This window comes from Platalea leucorodia (assembly GCF_965183815.1).
Source record: "Platalea leucorodia genome assembly, chromosome: 16".
Classification (NCBI taxonomy): Eukaryota; Metazoa; Chordata; class Aves; order Pelecaniformes; family Threskiornithidae; genus Platalea; species Platalea leucorodia.
In genome coordinates this window covers 13,337,330-13,354,476 of record NC_138838.1, presented here as the reverse complement: position 1 = coordinate 13,354,476, position 17,147 = coordinate 13,337,330, and the positions used below count along the sequence as shown (strand labels likewise).

General features: G+C 56.1%; 1 protein-coding gene across 5 annotated transcripts in view; it reads left to right on the top strand.

Moving 5' to 3' along the window:
• The window catches only part of SMG6 (SMG6 nonsense mediated mRNA decay factor), a 117,281-nt gene that overhangs the window by 32,803 nt on the left and 67,331 nt on the right, over positions 1–17,147 (top strand). The window lies entirely within an intron of this gene.

Genomic DNA, 17,147 nt, shown 5'->3' with positions numbered 1-17,147 from the left:
GTGTGTGGTCTCTGCCATTGTCGGGTTTAACGTGTTGGTCAGCAGAGATGCCACCAAACCAGAGTCTCGTCCACTGAGTTTGGAATGGGGACGTGCTTTCCCTGTGGCCCCCCGCCACGCACAGCGGCAGGTGCCCAGGTCTGCCCGAGCCGCGTGTTTGGGAGCAGGGATGAGGCTGCGCTCCCCGGGTGGGAGGAAGCAGTGCTTCGCATGCCGATGGCTTGGGATTTAGATCCCAAAGATGGAGGCCTCCAGCTGATGGATTTCAGTCAAAGCCACCATGCGGGCAATCAGGCTGAGCCCCAGAGAGCTGCTGCTGGAAGATTTCTCCCTCGTGAGCCAGTTGGCCACTTGTCAGGACGGTGGTTAGTGGCCGAGGTCAGCTGATGGAGCAAACTGGCGTCGGACGGAGGGCTGGGAAGCAGCTCCCGTGCACCGTGCCTGCTGCCCGGCCAGGCTCGCAGGCACCTTCCTCTCCTTGGGGAAGCCCTGGGGGAGCTGTCAGTCCTGCTGGCATGGCAGCCTTGCCCTCCTGCCTGCTAGATGCCAACCAGCAGCGGTGTGTTTGTCTTTGAGCTGCAGAGTACTTTATGATTATGAGCAAATGCCTCTGTGCCACCCCCCCAATAGGTATATTAATAGCGGTGTCTGTGCCGCAGACGGGAGCTGGTGGTAAGGAGAGGAAGAGATTTGTCTGGGCTGTACGGCAAGCCCCTGTGGCAGAGCTGGAAGCGGTCCCAGCCCTCAGACCACTGGGCTCTGCTCTTCCATCCCTAGCCGAGTTGTGGATGTGTGTGAGTGACAGAAAGGGAGCGCTTTTTCTCTCATGTGAAAAATAAGTATTCTCGGAGTTTTCTGCCTCCTGCATTGGTAGCTGCCAGCTGCTCCCAGGTTTTGGATCTCTGGAGGAAGCGAACCCGTTCCTGCTGGGGACTGCCGGCTGTGTGCGGAGCAGGTGGCGGTGTTCGCGAAACGCCTGCAGGTTGGATGGCGCTGCGGCTGCCATCTGACGCCTCGCGCCCTTCAGGGATTTCCCGGAGGGCTCCTTGCTCTGGTGACCCTAAAATATCGCTGAGAATATTGTTGGCAAAGCAAATCGCGTTGTCAGCGCAAATGCTCTGGTGGTCTCTGAGCACTCGTGTGCTAAGTGCTGGCACAGCCCAGGTTGGGCTCGGTGCCGACACTGTGATATTGAGAAGAGCTGGGTGCAGAGGGGGGAAAAAAAAAAAAAAAGCAAAGGGCCTGGAGTTTAAAAAGCAAGCAAGAATGTTTGCTGAATTATTACGAAGTGCCCAGCATGGATCGAGGGTGTTGGCTCCTTCCCCGGCGTGTGGGTTGCTGTGGGCAGAGGCCTGGCTGGAGCGTACGGCAGAAACGGCTGTCAGGAGGGCGCGGGTTTCCATTTCCCAGCACATGAGTCACCTCCCTGGGTTGCAGTAGCATGGGCAGCGGCAGGAGCGGGTGCGAGGGGGCCGATCCGCCGCCGCGGGCGTGTGGGAGGCTGGGAGGGCGCAGGGAGCGGTCCCACCCTGCCGGCATCCCAATTGCCAGGAAGCGTTACCGGGGAGCCGCGAGCCGGGCTCGCTGCAGGCAGAGCTTGGCTGCCTCAGCCCTGTAGAGCTGGATCTAACTTTGCAGTTGGACCGAATGACCTGCAGAGATCTCCTCCTACTGAAATCCTGCAAATCTGGGATCAGAGCGTGTCTGTGTCCTTCCCATCGCACAGGCCCGTCTGACCTTTAGCTGCGAGCTCTCGGTAGCAGGAGGAGATGTGTGCGTTTGGGGCTGGCTCTGCCTGAGAGCCTCTCTTTCCTGCTGCCCAGGGGTAGTTCTCTCTGGGGACAGCTGCTCCCTCCCTCCCTTGCCATGTATTTCCAGGTCTCTCGAGCCCTGAGAAACTTGTAAACTTGCTTGCTTGCCCTGTGTCTGGTGTCTAATGAATCCCTTGTGCTGGGATCCAGTGGTGCTAGCAGTTGTGGGGCGGTGTTGCCAGCAAAACAGTCTTGATGTCGGGAATTTTTACACAATTTAATGCCCCTGAATACAAACTTTTAATCACAGATTCAGATATTGGGGAAAAAGGAAACTTGAACAATCAAATGCTTTAATAAACACCTTTCCTCCCTCTTCCTCAGGCCCCATCTCAGTCTCAGCTTCCCCCATTTTCGCTGCAGATTGTGCTTAGTCTGTCCCAGTTCCTTCAGCGAGGCAACAGGCAGCACAGAAGATTGGGGGCTCGTGCGTAAATGGTTTATATCTGCTGCTCCTTGCTTTTTACTTGTTTTCTTTTGCTGTGGCGTGGGTAGGCCATGGTCCCTCCAGGGGGTCGCTGCCCCGGGGTGGGTCCCCCGTATGGCAGTTGCGTTGTGTCCTCCTGCGCGTCTCTGGCTCCTAGCGGCTGCTACTCTTTTGTAAATCAATCTGTGCGAGGCCACCACGTGCTGTTCTGGCAGGCTGACTTTCTGGGGTGCAGTGGGGTGTTTAAACTGGTATCAGAGCTAGCCAGCTGTGAGTGGCACGTGGCATTTCACAGCCTCCTCCCACGCAGGTCACCGCCGTGGCCCCCGACTACCCGGACCCTGCAGCGTGTGCCCAAGGCAGGGCTCGGGTGGGCGCAGGCAGGAGCCCCGCGGTCTGTGCTTGGTGCCGGCAGCTGAGCTGTGTTGGTCCCCCGGGGCAGCACCAGCCGCGCTGGAGCTGGTCTCAGCTGCCCATGCAGCAGGGCAGCACTGGGAGACCCTGGGAGATGGATTGGGTCTGTTGTTTTCTCTGACAGAGGAAGCCAAAGAATTCCCACATGAAGTGCTTCCCCCGCTGTTTGGCATCAAACGGCTTGTTCCTCCGAGTGAGCCGCTCTCCCCATTGTCTATGGAGGCGTGCAGCCATCGAGGGGCCCTCTGACCTCCTGGCTGCCTCCTCTCGGGAGCGTTCAAGGTGTGAAAAAGCTTCTTGTAGACCTCAAACCCATGGGGCAAGGAGGGCCCACCCAGGGGAGCGAGGCAGAGAGAGACGGGCAGTCAGCGTGGCAGAGCCGTGCAGCTGCTGGAGCTTTCCGTCACGGGACATAGGTGACTACCAACGTTTTGGGCCGTCCTGGGCTCCGGCTGGGGCGGGACCTTTGTGGGGTGGCCCGTTTAACAGTTTGGTAGCCATCTGCACAATCAACTTACAGAGAAGCTTGGATCCCTTTATCCCAACCACAAGCACTCCAAGAATTTTAATTTTTTTTTAATTCTGTAATTTGGGGAAATAAAACTCTGGTTTCTGAAAAGACTAATTGAAGCCGTGCTTGCGGCAGGGGCATCTCGGTGAGGGGAGAGAGAGAAACCCCCTCCCAGCCCATCTGTGCCCAATTTACTCCGATCTGGCCTCTCTGAGGCTTTTTTTCTTTCTCTCTCTCTTTAATAATTTGTTTTATAATTCCTGGAATCAAACCCATCTCAGACACACTGTTTTATTTTACTGTATTATTGGATTATACTTCCTATAAATCACTGGATGTTATTCATAGGCCACCACCAGAATAACTTCCCCTCTCCCCCCCCCGACGGCCCCGCATTCCAAACAAGCGCGCACCAAAGCGGGGGTGCAGCAGCACGGGGCACCCTAGAGACACTTCCCGGAAATCCCAGCAAATTTGCCTGGCTGCGGGTGTGAAGCATCAGGCTGCAACACCTGGATGCCTTCTGGCACTCGGGCCAGTCGCGTTGTGCCGTGCGGAGGTTGTTAGGAGGTCGGGCTTAGGTGGAAGTGGAGAGGGGAGGGGGCTGCCATATGTGCATCCTCAGCACATGTAGGGAGTGAAGTTGCATCCCCCGGGGCTGAGCAGAGTCGGGGCACAGAGGCACGGGGAGGTTCTGGCCAAGCGCGTGGTTTTAGCTGTGGACTGGGGAAGTGGCTTGTGTTTCCACCAGAGGAAAGTTTTGGCAGGGCAGGGTGACCAGCCTGTAGGGCGTCTGCTCTGCCAAGGGCGATGGAGGAGGAGGAAGACCCACTACCTGAGCGGCAGTGCCACTGCCAAAGCCCGTGTGGGACGTGAGGAGGGGGCAGCCACTCTGGCAGGGTCAGGCTGGGCTTTGGTTCGCGGCCCTCCCGGGTCCATCTTCTTGAGTGGAACATGGTCGGGTTTTCTGTGCGAGATAGGGTTGGCTGGGAAACCTTGGAGGCTCATGCAGCAAGGGAGGATTCGTGCCCTGCTCCCTGCAGCAATGGTCTGTCCCCTTTGCACTGCCACACCAGCGTCCTCAGAGCAGCGTAGAACAGGTCAATACTGCACAGGCCGCTTGGTGTAGAGGTACTCTGCCCGGCTCAGAGAGCCGCTCTTACGCAGCAAGTGTCCGCTAACTACGGCCTTTGCAAGGGTTTGCTAACGTGCACAGTCCTGCTTGCTCCTTGAAGACCTACACCAGCTTCTGAGGCGTTGATCTTGTCCAAGTCTTCTTGATAGCCCCAACAAAGGATCCCCAGGTTAGTGAAAATCGACTGCAATGTCGAAGCAGGTACAGGACTCTCCCTTTTGCGTGCGTGTTGAGCACCCCAGCCTGGCTGGAGAGGACACATCAAACCCAAAGGACCCCCTGAATTCAGCCTGTGCTTTTGTAACCAGCAGCCTGCTCCGCTGCCATCCTGCCACCGTGCGCGGCCCTGCGCTGGATGGAGCGTGTTTCGCTTTGCTGACCACAGCTGCTCTGGCTTGCAAGCTAAAGCGTGAACCCTTAAAATATCCCCAGAGACATTGCAGAGGCTGGTGGTGTCTGCCCTCAGCAGAACCTCAGCTCTGATCATCTCCACGGCTCTTGTTTGGTTTCTGATGCTCGGACCCAGCTTTGCTCAAAGAGCTACCTGCAGCATCAGAAAAAGACTCAGCGGAAACGAGTACCGCTCTTCTGCTGCAGCCACATCTCAATGGCTTCTCGTGAGGCTCTAACCACATCTTGCATGTTGGAGCAGACAAAAGGTGCTGGGAGTCGAACACAAGGGAGTCAGTGCATTCGAGTGAGTTTAAAAATAAAGCAGTGCTGTGGACAGCTGCCTTGGTTTGGTGGAGTTTTAAAATTAGGCACAAAACAAAGCTTAATAAACCTCAGGCTGTAGATAGCAGAAGCAGCAACTTGACCTTCCCCTGTCCGGGGAACAGAACCGAGTCCTTTTCTCCTAATTCCCCTCCTTGCGTGGTAAATACACGCTTCGCCATAGTCCAGCTGGCTCCTTCGAGCAGCCAGCTCTGTGGGCCGTGACAGCTTTGGGCACAGGGAGATCGATGAAGATGTCTTGCAGGACTGTGTCGTGGGGAGGCTGAGCATCTGCAGTCGTGTGCGGGCTGAGAGCAGAGCCTGCGGGCCCTCCACCTGCCTGGGGGACTCGGTTTTGTAATGCAAACACAGCCCACTTGAGGCAAGGAGGATGGAGTTCAGCAGTTTCGTAACCGGCTTTCTCAGGGGTGCTGGGGCTCCGGTCGTCATATAGCAAGCGTGGACTGAAGTGTCTGTACTGGGATCGCCAGTGCGCACCTGGCAGTCGCTGCGTGCCTTTCCCTGGGAGGCTGGGTAGTGCTGTCTTCAGTGAGGTGCTGTTAAGACATAACGCTTCCCAAGGCCTTAAGTTTGGAGGAGCTGGTAATTAAATTCATCCTTCCCCTCCCTTTGCGTTGCTGCTCTTATTTGCTTCGGGTTTGAGTTGTAATCAGGAGAGGAAACCCCGAGGAGGGCTGGCTGGGACTGGTGTCCATCCTCCCCCGTGCTGCCTGGCTCGCGCAGGGGCCCTCTGGAGTGAGCAGGTGCTGAGATGTTGCTGCCTGGGCAAAGGGCTTTTATCCTTCACCCCTCGTCGAGTGATGCCTGCTACTCGCTGCGTCCCGGCGCAGCCCCGACCGCGCGAGCAGGACGAAGGGTTGGAATGGCGCGGGGGACGATACCTGGCGTTGCTCATCTCGGGAGCCACGCGACGTCCTGTGCCGAGCTGCTCGCCCGTGCTGAGCCTCCCGAGGGATGCGTACGTGTCCGGAGGTGGCAGCCGACCCTCTGGAGGCTCTCGTCTGAGCGGCTGGGAGTGTTGGAGGTTGGCACAGTTGCCAGGAACTGTCGGCGCCTTTCCTTTCAGGGAAGGAAGCTGTCTCAGACTTGAGACGCATCAGCAAAGTTCAGGTAAAAGACTTTTGGCCTAGATGCATCTTCAGAGTCTCGCTCTTGGGCTCTTGAGGCTGGTGGCAGCAATGTTTAGACCAAAGTCTTCCTTTGCTTATTCCCCTCTGTTTCCTGTTTAAAAGGCAGATTGTCACATATTTCGGGATTTATTTACCGTAATTGGAGTTATTTTCCTGGCTGCTGGCTTCTGCCCTCTGATGCAAGACTCCTCAGTGAAACGTGTGTCCAGAAAGCCATGTGACTTTTTTTCCCCTTGCCACAAGTGCCAGCAGGAGATGCAATAATCAGCGCGCTGCAGGGAATTTCCACTTGCAGTTCAGGTTTCTGAAATCTAGACATTGGCTTTGGAGGCAAAAGATCGAGCAGGGCTTTGTGGCAGGGAAGGGAAAGGTTTCCAGCGAAACCGAGCGTTTGCTGGTGTGTCAGACTCTCCAGTCCTGCCCTCCAGCCAAAGTGCAGCAAAAGTCCCCGCCGAGCAGCGTCAGATGAGCTCGCTGGGGGCTTCTGCCCGGTCTGCCTGTCACACGAGCACATTCGTACGTCTGCCCTTGACGCTGTTGCACCAAACGCAGGGCGATACCGAGATCTCATTTCAGGGCAACAAATAGAGGGGAAATGATTTGTAATCATAAAGCTCGAGTCTGCTTTGCAGCCAAGCTTTGGCAGCCCAAGCAGCAAGTCGGGACAGAGCCAGTGACAGGCGAGGTCAGGTTGGAGGGGCTTTCATGCTGCGGTGCCACCAAGGCATGGGCCGGCTCTGCGAACGCCAAAAGAAAACCACTGTTTCGATGAAGAAGCAGCGTCGCTGTGTAAAATGAAAGGCAGGAAATGGAGCACTGGCACGCAGTGTCCGTCCGTCCGTCCTGCTGTAAACTGAGAAAGGAGGTGCCTGAGGCAGCTGTCCCGGGGCTCTGCCTCACCCCTGCCTTGGTGGTGGAGGAAGAGGGGTGCCAGGGAGCCGGAGTGGGGCTGCACCAGGTGCAGCAGCTTTGGTGAAGCTTTAGATGTTTGCACGGTGCCAGGAAATCCTCTCGCTTTTAAAGAGATGTTTCTGACTCTTTAATGTGCGTTGTGCCTTTGATTTCCTCATGCTTCTAAGCAGCACCAAGTCAATTACTGTATTTCTGTTTAATTCTCTCAGAGAACATTGTATAATTAGGCTAATTATGGTGCTTTGTGAAGTTGTAAAACTCTTGATTGAGCTTGCGGGGCTGTTTTATAGCCTGCCAGGTGTAGGCAGGGAGGGCTGCCTGCCCCGTGCCCCGCGCGGGCTGGGGTGCAGCCTGCCAGCTCGGTGAGGGTAGCTTCCTCCCCGGGGCTGCCCCGCGGGCTCGCCCCCGCCAGCCCCCTCCTGCCTCCGTCCGCTCGCAGGCCGCGGTCCCTCCGTGAATCGGGTGCCCGGTGCTGGGGGGCTTCAGCTGAGGACATGCACCCTTGGGGGATCCCTTCTTGCCTCAATGCTGAGGCGGGGAATGGCAGCGTAACCAAGGCTGTGTTTCTACTCTCAGGTGCATCTGCAGCGAGGAGGTGACCCCACGCGGGTTCACCTGTGGAGATCCTTTATTTTCCCTGGTTAGGGTCTGCCCACAACCGTGCAGCAGCTTCTCGGAGCGTGGTGCTGGCTCTGCCCGTGCTGATCGATGGGCAGGAGGAAGGCAAGGACTTGTTGAGCCTGACCTTCAGGAGTCACCCTGCCTGACGTGATGCTCAGTCCAGCTTCGCCGCTGGGACGAACCGGGACAGTTTAACCCTGGCCGGGTGACAGCACTGAAAGTACGTGGCCCTTCTCTGATTGAAGGGTCATTTTTTAACGCTGATTGATGTGGCTTGTGCTGGCTGTGGTTAGCATGATCATAGGGCTGGCTCGTAGGTGGCACGGAGAGGGCACGAGTGATTTGCCTGTCCCTGAAGTTGGCACGGGTCTCCGGCATGTGCCCACGGGTCCCCCATCCGGCGGGGTGGGACGAGAGGCGGACAGGAGCACATCGCCATGGGGTGGGAGGGAGATGCCCTGTAGGGACGGCTTCGGCTCTGGGGTTTCTTTGCTCCCCTTTCTCCTGTCCCACCCGGGAGCGTGCGCTCCCCTGACCCTGCCGCGGTGAACTCCCGGTGCTTCTCCGCCAGACCCGGGAGCGGAGCAGGGAAGTCTTGCGTAAGCAGCGCCTGCTCTCCGGGTGATGGCACGGAGATGGAGAAGGAGGCGCCGGCTGCCAAAGGCGGGTTGGGAACAGCATAAACCCCTCAGTGCGGGGCCCGGGGAGCCGCGGTCTGACAAGACCTCGTGCCCGGTGCTGGGAGCGGGGCTCGTCCCGCCCGGGGGGCCCCAGCCGCGCGCGGGGCCGTGGCGGGGAGCGGCGAAACGCCGCCACATGGGCTTGTGTGTCTTTAAAAGCAGGCGAAGCGGAAGTGATGCTCGCGGGCCCATCTGCGCGGGGCTGCGCGGGGAGCGGGAGACGCGCCCCAGCTGGTGCGAGGCCCTGGCAGCCCCGGGAGCTGCCGTCTGTTGGGGTTTACTGCTGTCTACGTTGAAACACGGCTTGGGAAGGGGGGGTCGGTGGCACGGTGCCAGTCCCGGTTCGCCTGGCCTTCTCGTTCCTTTCTCCTCCTCCTCCTCCCCGCTCCCTCCAATGCTTTAAAGTCACATTTCCAGGCCAGACATAGAATTAATCTCTGGGCACTTCACATTGCTGGCAGCGCAAAGCAGGATGTGGGATCTTTTTTTCTCTCTCTCTGCGTCTTGGCTGACTTTTTTACCTCTCGAAGAATTTGGAAGGGCCGTGAGATTCCCCCCGCCCCCCCTTGCCTCGGTGCCGTGCAGTTTTTCAGCACACTGATCACCCTGCTGTGGCTTCACCCTAATAGATTTCATATGCTGACACAGTTGACATCAGTACCAAACTATTTTACATGTGATCTGGTGTATTTCCTGAGGAAATCTGCAAGATATTTATTAAGAACTAATAAAATAAACCTCTCCATGAGCTTTTAGGTAGTTTTCAATTTTTCATGTCTCTCTCGTTTCCTCTTATCAATGAGTTTCTATTTTCTCCCTCCTCTCTGACCATTGCAAAAGGAAACAAAAATAAATGTTTTAAACCGTTCCTGAATGGACACTGGGAATATTTCTGTAGTGATGTATTAGCAAAGTCGTATTTTTAGTGCTGTATTGTCAAGACTAAAAATATCCCGCTGCAGTGCATCCTTTTTATAGGGCTTTGTGTGTGTGTGCGCGCGCGTGTGTGTGCTGAATGTTGTACAAGTTTGCACCAGTGTGTAAAGGTCTGTCTTTGTACTACTGCAGCGTTGCCTCCCCATCGCAGCTGGACTCCATTAGGCCTCGAAAATTAAAGTAATCCTGGTTAAGAAAGAAAAAAAAAATTATTCAATCTCGCGGAGCCGCGTTTCCCCAGCTGAGCCTGGATACCTGCGTGGCAGCCCCTCTTTGAAAGGCTCCAGCAGCCCGGGCTTGCGTGGGCCGGCAGCGTGCCGTGGGCCGGTGGTTTTGCTGTTGCGCTCCTGCTACGGAGGGTGTTCCCTGCCGCCGGCGCGCGCCGGGCTGAGAGCGGCAGCGCCGCTTTCCCTGCTGCCGCGCGGAGCGGCGGGGTCAAGGGCGAGCTCGCTGGCCGGGGGGCCCGGCTGCGGGCTGCAGTCACCCAGTGGGTTCCTGCTCATTTTTCGTGCTCGGGGAGCCCTTGGGGGCCGCGCTGTGCTGGCGAGCGGGAGCGTGTGTGTAGCTGGGAGCAGGCTGGATACTTCACGTTTTCAGAGGAATTTTCTACCTTTCTGCTGTTTCTGTCTCCTTCAATTAACTGTGATTGTAACGGAGAGAACCAAAGGTGGGAGCTGGGCTGAGAAGCCGCCTCCCCTCCGTCCCCCGCAGCCAGCGCCGGGGACCCGCGCTCCGAGGGCTGGTCCCCTGAGCCCTGATGGGAGGCGGCTCCGTCTCTCTGCCGTGCGTGATTGATGCAGCCATTTCCAAATGTAATTTGGTCGCTGGTTCGCATCCGCAGATACCCGGCGGAGCACTGCGGCCGTCGCTCTGGCCCCCGGGAACAGCCTTGCGTCACAGGTAGCGGGTGCTGCGACTGACGGGGACCTGACGGCCGGCCCCGGAGCGCCGTGCGCACGGCACGCAGCGTTTTATGAACTGATGTGTGTCGTGCTCCAGCCAGGCGCGAGCGCTCCCTCCGCCCGCCCCTCCGGCGGCCCGTCTCCTCTGAGTCACTTGCCGCTTTACTCGCGGGTGCCTCGCTTTGCTGTCTGCTGCCGTCTGGAGAGCCGCAGCCTTGCAGCTTCCTGTAGAGCAGTTCAGCGAAAGCAGTAATTAGGGCCCATAAAAATTTATTTTATTAGCAAGAAGTGTTGGTGGGTAATTGGCCATAATTTGAACCCAGCCAGATTGGAGATTAATAAAAAAAAAAATAAAAAAATCACAGCGATCTTTTTACCAGAAGGGCCAGGGCTGTTACTTGCAAACCCTTCCCGAGGCGGGTGGGACGGGACGCGATGGCGGCTGCTGCGGAGAAAGCGGCCGGCAGCAAGCGCCTGTGCTGTACCCGTCCTTGAGGGTGTTTGACACTGGCATGGGAAGAAAGGAAACCTTGTTTTCCAAGAACTCTGCTCTTTCTCAGCTTGATAAGCATTTAAAATAAAAGCTGCACAATTGGAATTGGCAGAGCATCCTCATTCTTTTGTCTGTCTGTTTATTTTTTTCCCCTCATCCCTCGACATGTGTGCTACAGCCCACGGTTACTACACCCCGCAGAACCACAGGCCTGGAGCTCTGCAGGCGCGTGCCGAGCTCTGCCCACCCCCAGCCTGGCTCTTTGAAGCCTGGCAGAGCAGCAGAGATCCGGCTCCGTCCCTGGTCGGGCCCCAGCCCCGGCAGCCTCTTCATGTCCAGGGCACTGAAGCGTTTGACGAAATGTACGTTTTCGGCCCCTTTCGGTTCCCCTTCGCTCGCGGGGCAGCAAACCCAGGGCTCTGCCTGGAGCCGGAGCGGTGGTTTTGGACCCGAGCTGTGACCGCGCTATACAGACCCGATCGCTTTGGTATTTATAGACTTCGTTAGAATAGCTTGAACGCGGCCAAGGCGTCGGAGCGGGAGCGGTCTGACGGCCGATGCCTGCATCCCGCACGCTCATCGCGATGGCTGGTGTCAGCGATTGGAGAATTAACTGCTCCACTCAGGGAGTGAGGAAGAGCCAAGCCCCTGCTCTCGTGTCACGCTCGGTTACTGCTGGTTGAATCAGACTGGGAGCTGCTTCAGGTTACTAGTCCTGGTTGTTGCTTTGGTGTAAGGCACGGGGGGCGTTGCTTCAGGTTAGTAGTGCTTGTTTTTTGCTTGGCAGCCCAGGCTGGAACCTGGTGTAACTGTTTCCCAAAGAATATTTTTGGTTTGAAAACTGAAGGTCAGCAGTTCGCAAGTGCTGCGCTTGCAGCCAACTCTGTGGTTCGCCGTGTGCCACTGGGCCAGCAGCACTTGAAATCCTGATCAATTGATCTGCAACAATATGAAACCACGAAGGGCGACTGCCAGTTAAAACTCCCCGTCTCGCCCCATTTTCCCCACCCAAAGTGTCTTTCTGCCCATATCCCCTTTCTTGCCGCCTGTCTCCCTCCCTCCCTTTCGGCTGTGTATTGGAGTTTTTGTCTATCTTTTTCCATCTCTCTGTCTCTTTTCATAACAGTTTTTAATAATGTTTTAGTTAGTTCCAGCCTTTTCCCTCAATGGATCCCATTGGAAAATGCATTTGAAAGGAAACAGTTATACACTTCCCTTCCTTTGAAACTCTGTTGGCACCTTTTCCAGTGCAGTAAACCATACAACATGGATTTTCAAAGTTTCCAAACACAGACATGCTGGCGTTAAATTTATGAAAAAATATTTTATTCGGCTGTATAGTAACTATGAGTCTCTGAGCTGCTGGTCACAGTGAAATCGAAGCTCGCTTTGGAACTGCAACAGGTTTTCAAATCTCTGCAGGAAACGTAGCGGCGCTGGCTGTACGGGAGCCTGCAGCTCCCTCGTGCCCTCCCGGCAGGAGAGGCAGCAGCAAACGAAAGGGGTGCTGGGGCACCCCGGGGCTGAGCCCGCCGCCCTTGGGTGCCGCTTTCCCCGCAGACGGCCCTGCTGGGAACGGTGCAGCAACGGTAGCTGCGGGGATCTTCACGGTCACGCCAATCCTATCTCACATCACAGGGGAAAAGAGGAATTTGGCATAAAACCCTTACGTCTTATGCTTGTTAATGAACATAGAAGGTTAAGGCTTTTTAGTTACTGAGCCCCGTGGCAGGGGGGCTCAATAGCCGGTGTGCGCGTGCTGCAGGCTGCACGGGGTTTGGGGACCTGAGGCTCCAGCTACAGGTAAGTTGCTGGAGCACTGAGATCGTATTTTCTAATATGGGGGCTTGGACGTGAAAGTTCCCAGAGTTGTTTCTCTGTGTGCTGTGGGTTTGTGCCTGTGGTCTCAGCCCTTCCAGCAGGGAATTGCGCACTCGACACCTGGGAACCTCCCTTTGCGTGGCACCGCTCAGAGCAGATTTTTTCCCGAATGTTCCACAGGAGACCGTGGTCCCCGTTCACCGTGAGAGGTCGGGTGGGTGAATCTGGCCACGTCCTCATGCGGACCATTGGGAAGGGTCGTTTCCAAACACGGCGAGCTTCGAAGCCTGTGCTCAGCAGCACTTCCACGCACTTGAGGTGTGGTGTAATGCAGATAAGGCCTCCTGTGATAGACGAGATGGTGATGTGGCAAAGAGATCCTGGCCTCAATTTTCCTGTCGTCCTTTTGCTTGTAGAATTCCTTTCCCTTCATATGGGAGTTTTCCAGAGAAGTCGCTGATTACGTGTTATCATCATGCTCAGTGCCGCATGGAGCATAGGAAGAGCTAGAAGGTTCGGGTCCAAATAACTGGATAGCGTAAACTCACTGGCTTCTGTCTTAAAGCATCTCGGTTTCGGATGCCTTTCTGCGTGGTATGTCTAATGCGTACAGATGGGGAACAGAGCTTAAGGAAAATAACAGGTTTTCTAGTTTTTTGACTGCTCACCTTGAGATGCACGTGATGGAGTTCTCCTAAAAACATAGTCCTTCAGGAACTGCATTTGTTCCTGTTCGAAGCAGAGTTGCCCAGCGTCTGCAAATTTCATCCCCACTGCGTCCCCACGGCCAGCCAGCAAGCGAGGGATACGCAGATACCGACCCCGTGCCTCGAGACTGGTTAAGGTGATTTCTGGATCCTCCTGGAAGTTCGGGACCAAGGCAAAGACAGGATCTGGTTCTCCGGTATAGCACTAAGCCATCTTAATCCCCAAAATGTTACCGTGTCCTGCAGCCCTCAGCCTTACTGAACATGTGCACATTTCAGCACATCAGAAAGCAGTTCTGCAGGAGCGTCTCTACTGACCGTTCATTTTCTGTGTTGACTGAAAATGGCAGCTTGGGGGGGGGGGGGGGGGAAGTGATATGTCGTTAGGACTACCTTTAATGCGCGTGTGCGATGGGGTTAACTTGAAATTGCATAGATCGCTCTCAAACTGGTGTTCCTGACCTTTGAGTGCTTGACTTTGCATTCGTGTAACGGTTTTTGTATGTGTAATTCCCATCGTTTCTAGAAAAGCAAGCTCCCCTGTGGAACCGGACTGACCTCATCTGGGATCCTCAGCTGGCCGTAAATCTAGATTCACCACACGAGCCTCTGCCGCGGCAGGAGCGCTGGACGTGCGGGGCTCTTACCCTCCGTGCGCTCCGGGCGCTGGGGGCGAGCAGCCGCTGATGGTGCCAGCAAAGCAGCGCGGGGCCTGGGGAACGGGCTGCCACGCTGTCCCCTGGCTTGTGCTGCTTTCGGCCACTTCTCTACCTGCCTTTCCCTCTCCGCTGTCTTGCCTGGTTTGGTTGTCTCTTCCCTCATCCAAGCAGGTGAACCAGCTGCTGCTTCGGTTGCAGTGGCACGTGAGAGCTGTCTGATAGTGAGTGCTCAGATTTCCATAGGCCCCTGCCTCGGCAAAGCAGGGATGGATGGAGGTGGCAGAAGGCATGGCCAGACCCCGCTGCCGTCCCCTGCCAAACTTCTGGTTCCTGCTCCAAAGCGTGAAGGTGCTAAGGGATTTCGCTGAAATGGTCAAAGAATTTTTAACTTGAGAAGAACAATATGTTTTCCCTAACCTCATTCTGGCAAATGGCTGAACCTTTGTAGATGAAATTTTCCCAATAAATTTAGCTCGAAGAAAGCTTTTGGCATGAAGGGTTGCAGCCTAAATGGTTAAAGTTTGGCAAAGTAGTTAGGAACTAAAACCAGGGTCTTATAATGGAAAGTGTTAGGTAAGCTTCACTGTGGGCAGCGGCTGGGCTGTGCCCCTCTCGGAGGGGTGTCCCGGTGCTGGGGTGGCACTGGCACCAGCCGGGGAGGCTGGAGGGGCTGAGCCGGCGCTGGAGCAGGAGGTGAGGGGCAGGGCAGGCCTGCAGGCATCCCACGAGGACCCTGGGATTCGCTGCCTCCCTGGGGTTCGGGGGGGCCATGGGTTTCGCTTTACGTTTTGGCGTTTGCTTTGCAAATTGACAGACTGGCGCTCTGGTCCCTCAGGAAGCTGTAAAAAGAAGAGCAGTGAACGAGCGAATGTGTTGAAACGGAAGCTCCGCACTTTGCTGTTCCTGCCCCATCAAAGGCTGCTTTCTCCGAATGCGCCTGTCTGCAGGCGCGTTCTCTCATTAACTTTTACTCCAGGCTGGAAGCGCTCACCGAGGTTCACACCGGAGGAGGCATGTTCCAGGCTGTCTGTTTGCGTTTGCTGCCAAAGACATGCCCACCTCCAGCACCGGGAGGAGGAGGGTAGAAAAGGCTGCCTTTTATTTGCTGCGATTGTCCTGGTAAAACTTCACTCGGGGCTGGAGTAAACCTCTTGGGAAGCCCTGTTCACACCTCCTCCCCCGTTGTAAATAACATCTGACACAATTATGGTTGGGCGCATGCAGCTCCTGGGTGGGATGCTAGTAGCAGCTTGCCATGCCTGCTGCATAGCGCCGAGCCGGGCTCCCATGGCACATCCTCCCCTGAGCACATCTGCTGAGGAGCCGGCTTTCCTTGCTGGCCCTTCTGGGGCGAGGTTCAGGGCTCTGGCTGCGTGGCTGGCTCCTTCAGGAAGGGATAAAAGATCTGTGCAGATGGAGGACAGGCCATCAGGGCTTTTCTTGTATCAGGCTGCATCGTCCTGCCTCACTGCAGTGCCCCTGACGCCTCTTTATGTTTCCATCATCCACATTTTTTCTTCTTTTGGTGCAGTGTTGCCTGTTTGGTCCGGATGCCGTCTGCCCGTACCGAGCCCTGCTCACCCTTGGGCCCTTTCACCCTTGCAGCCCCTTCAGTCCCGTCCTGCTTGTGCATCCTATAGCAAATATTCCCTCCGCAGCAAGAGACAGCTGGTGCCAGCCTGGTCTGGAGCTGTATACATGCTGATGAGCTGCCTTGCCATCTTGGAGGGACATACTTTCGTACGAGCTAGCCAGGAGTTATGTACATTTGGGTTTGCCAGCCTTTTAGCTGCCAGACAGTCAAATTCATGTTGCTGTCAGTTGTTGGCAGCAGAACCAGTAGCTCTGGGGATCACGTAGAGCCTTGAGGCTAGTGAAGATTTTGCTGTGCCTGTGTTGTAAGTCCTAGCGTCAGCCACTTGCCGCGGCTCCGGTGAAGGCAGTGCTGAGAAATAACAGTTTCTCTGGCGATGCTCCAGGCTTTGCCCGTGTGGGTGAGACTGTAGGTGCCTTTGCCCTAGCCGTGCCGGGCTGCCTGCCTGGGCCTGGAGTGTCTCGGTGCAAATGTCGTTAGCGAAAGCTGGGATGTACGTGGCTCCCCGAGCAGGAGGAGTGTTTCTGCCGCTGCGTGGGGTGTTGCACATCCAGAACTGACTCCTGCAGCCTCGCTGGGGCCAGGGGTGCAGAGCAGGGTCCTGGCCCTGCGGCTGGGTCAGGCACCCCAAGCGCGGAGGGAGAGCTCCGAGTGCTGCTTAGTGCAAGTGGAAATGGCTTCAATCTGTGTTTTGACTGATGGGTCTTTTCAGGAAATTTCTGAGAATAACATTTCTAAAAACGGCTGCTTCTTTCCACTGATATTTCCTGGAAAAGGCTGCAGTTAATTTTAAACCACTATCCTTTTCCCTTTTCAAGTGGAAATGGCTCTGTGCTTGTCCTCAAGGCTAATGTCATTCTTTCTGTCCTAGCCCAGGTTGCGCGGTGGAGGGGGACAGTGTGCCACTGCCCTGGCCTCCTCTTGCAGGACCCGTTGGTCTTCCAGGGCTGCAGAAATTGGGGTGTCGGGGGCACTCTGTGCATGTGTCTGCTTTCCCTGTGGAAGTGAATAACTGTCTCTCCCCAGTCACTTCACAATGATGTTCTTTGTCGGTGACTCCTGGCCAGTCCCGAATACACAAGAAAGCTGCCTCTAAAGTAATTCCCTTGCCCAGCCGAAAGCTGTGTTCGTCGGGGTCAGGAAGGATATACTGAGCTGGTTATCACACCCCAGGTGCAAGGATCCAGCCCTGCGCATGGATCCTGGGCTTGGGGACGGTCAGAGCCGAAGGCGAGCTCCCGGATCAGCCGGAGGGAGCTGGCAGCACGGAGCTGTCCCGGGCAGGCAGCCCCTTCGTGCCGGGCAGAGCAGGGCTTCCCCTGTGGCTGTCGGGCAGGCTTGCTGCTTCGGGTGGGAATATGTCATTAATTTTTATACCTTCCCCTGTAAACCATCGACCCTTTTTATGATGTCATGAGGGATTCCTTAATTTTGCAGCTGCTTCCTGGTTACGTCAGAGAAGAGCCTCCCGTCCTAGAGCCCAGCGCTGCAGTCCAGAACGGCTGGAAACAAATGAAGTGTTGAATATCTAATGGCTTCCACAGGGAGAGCTGCTCCATCCTCCCCAGGCCCCCGGCATTCCTCACCTCCTAGGCCTCCCTCCCTCCCTCCCTCGGACAAGACAGGGTTTCAGCACGGAGCAGAGGGAGCCGCGGGCTC